The 3129-nt window shown below is 50.4% G+C and overlaps 1 protein-coding gene across 1 annotated transcript in view; it reads right to left on the bottom strand.

Annotated features, from left to right (window-relative positions):
• Positions 1 to 3129, bottom strand: part of Mgarp (mitochondria localized glutamic acid rich protein) — a 14534-nt gene that overhangs the window by 8548 nt on the left and 2857 nt on the right. The gene's annotated exons all lie outside the window — the stretch shown is intronic.

Genomic DNA, 3129 nt, shown 5'->3' with positions numbered 1-3129 from the left:
ATGTGTTAATTATTGAAACTGTCCTACCAATTTGATTTGAAACTATCTCATTGCTATTTATCAATAAAATTATGGAAAAAAAGATTAAATTATTTTGAATTAATAATTAAATAATTTTGAATTTTACCACAGGTTGTAAAACATAAGCATTCTGCACACTGTGCTTATCCCATCACTCACATAGTATCCACCGGCGCTGACGGTGACCCCTACAACCAGGTAGTAGATCGTATTAGTCCCTGGTGGTCTGGGGACTTTGCTAGTTGACATCCGGCGAAGAGGCACTAGGAGAACAAGTTCCAGCAATTAGCTCCACCACCGAAATAATATCTTTGAAAACCATGAACGCAGAATCTCCCCACAGGGCGTGGTCTTAGCTGCAGGGAATGCAGCAGGCAGTGCGCAGGCAGGGTGCTAACTCCACCTGACATCCTCCCTGCCTGACGTGCCCAGTGCTTATGTGGCCTGTCAGCGCCAGCGGCGCAGGCTGGGGAGGGACAGAAGCGGCTCAGCCATTCTGACAGCCAAATGGGGCGTGAGGGAGCAGAAGAAATCCGCTTAAGCATGGGCTCCCCCACAGGAGTAAGCGGAAGTGATTCTCCAAAAAGGAAATATACTTATGCCTAAAATTTAATAAAACTTTCATTCAGTGTCTGGGAATTGAGCTTAGTGGTACAGATAGAGTGAATGGTTAGCTTGTGCAGGCGCTATTTTTTTTTTTAATTTTTAATTTTTTTTTTTTTTTTTGGAGATGAGGTCTCACACTATGTAGCCCACCCTGGCCCCTCCACTCATGAAGATCTTCCTGCCTCCAAAGGTCCTAGGTTTGGTAGAAATAGAGTGAATTCCCCAGAGCCACAAAATATATTTTTGGCACTGTTAATGTTAAAACAAATATTGATTTTTAAGACCAACATATTTTTATAAATCTATAGTCTAAATGTAAATACCGGAAAAACTCAATGTTTCCAGTACTATAAACGCTGGGCTGATAATATCTTTTTAAAACCAACTATTGCAGAAAGTTCCTTTGAAAATAGAAGTGCAAACTGGGTGTGGTGGTGCACGCCTGTAGTCCCAGCACTCAGGTGGCTGAGGCAGGAGGCTCCCTAGGAATTCGAGGCCAGCCTGGGCTACAAAGTGAGCTCAAGGCCAGCCTGCACTGCATAGTGAGACCGTGCCTCAAAAAGACAAAATAAATAAATAAATTGTAATTCGATGTGAATTGGAGATGTAGTCTTACAACTGGTAGAGGTAACTGCATATTTAGAATTTTAAACTACTATAATTTTACTCCAATTTGGGAAGAAAAATATTTGAAATTTGTGCAAACAAAAATGTGAGCGTTTCTGGCGAGGTGTGGGCCCGGAGAGATTCACCACAGCCTAGGTCGGGGCCGCAGGCCGGCGGCGGGAAGGGAGAAGTACCGGCACCGGGCTGATCCCGCGGAGAGCAAAGCGGAGGGGGAGGACAAAGGAGGGAGGGAGAGGGAGAGACGGAGCGGGAGGGAGGGAGGGAGGGAGGGAGAGGATGGAAGAAGGAAAAGGAGGGAAGGAAAGGGGAAAAGCAGGAGGCAAGGAAAGGGAAGAAGGAGAAAAATGAAAGCAAGCAAGAAAGGAGGAAAGAATAGAAAAGGCGAGAGGGGTCCCGCTGCCCCGGGACCCTCGCCGGGAGACACTGGCCAGGGAATCGCGAGGGCGTGAGGCAGGCGTCTTCTACGTGCGTTTCTTTTCCGTCTGTCTGTCCGTCTCTCTCTTTTTACTTTTTATTGGATTGGGCATTGCGCCAGGGCCTGCGCAGGGAGTTACACCCCAATCCTTTTTTTCATGTTCAGCTTTCCACACAAGGGCTCGCTAAGTTGCCCGGGCTGGGCTCGAACTTGCCGTCTTCCTGCCTCAGCCTCCCGGAGGGCTGGGATCGCAGGCGTGCGCCGCCACGCCGTGCCCTCAAAGTCCCTAAGCACAAGTCAGTCCCGTGAAACTCCCACCCGTGATCGTCCGCGCTGAGCTGACCGAGAGAGAGGCCACCGACGCGCTGCCCGAGGACGGGTCCGGATCCCCCCTCAGCGCCCCGGGATCCCCGCGCCGGCGGGGCGCACTCACCGTCCCTGCCGAGCAGCGCGGGCCTGCGAGGCGCCCGTAGCGGCAGCGCCAGGGTCTTGGCGACCGCTCTGCGCAGCGACATCGTCAGGACCGCGGTGGGGAGCGCTGCGCCTCCGGCCGCCCCGCCTGGCCGCCCCGCCCTCCCAGGCCGGCTGCTTTCCCGCGGGTCCGCAGAGCCTCAGCAGGCGAGGGAGGAGGGGGGTCGGGAGCCAGCAGGCGCTTTCGCCAGCACCGGCACCGGCGGAAAGCCCTGGAGTCCCTCAGGCTCTGAGCAGGTGACTTTATCTCACAACCCGGCTTTGCCTGAGGGAAGGCGAGGGCCACCGCCGGCGGGACCGCTGGACAGCGCTCGCACCGTTCCTCTGTGGGATGGGAAATTAGGATTTCCACACTGACCACAGAGGCCAAATTATTTGCCTCTTTTTCCAGATTTCGATTTTTTGCCTCAATGTGTCTATAAGAATTTGTCGTGGTTTCAATATCGAAACCAATAATGTATACTTATTACATTTTCTGAAGGATTTTTTTTTTTTTTGACAGGGACAATTTCCAATTATAACAATCTTTCCAGTATGTTTGGCATTTGATAGGTTTTGTGTGGTTTTTCAAGACTGGATCTTGGGGCCCGAGGAGAAGGCTCAGTGAAATAAGCGCTTCCCTGGCAAAAGCAACCATAGTCACAACGTAATTCTGGCTGGCCTTGATCTCATTATGTAGCCCCAGTTCTCCTGTTATGTGAGGGTTTCTCAGAAGCTACAGTCCTGGGCCCAATTCTAATAATATCAACACATCCCTTGAAGAATACAAGTTAGCAGTCGGATGTCACTGATACTCAGAAGGTAATTGTGGGCAGCCTTTGTAGCTCAGCAGAAGACTGCGTGCTAGAATGCACAGGTTCTGTGTTCAGTCCCTAGTAATACATTAAAAAGAAGCTGGGGAGATGGCTCAGTAGAATAAGCGCTTGCCTGGCAAGTGCAAGGGGCTGAGTTCAATCCCAGAAAAGTAACAAGGACAAAAAAAAAAAAAA

Source organism: Octodon degus, unplaced genomic scaffold (assembly GCF_000260255.1).
Source record: "Octodon degus isolate 3935 unplaced genomic scaffold, OctDeg1.0 scaffold00180, whole genome shotgun sequence".
NCBI lineage: Eukaryota > Metazoa > Chordata > Mammalia > Rodentia > Octodontidae > Octodon > Octodon degus.
The sequence above is the reverse complement of the archived record's forward strand: the minus strand, read 5'-3'. Positions and strand labels throughout refer to the sequence as shown.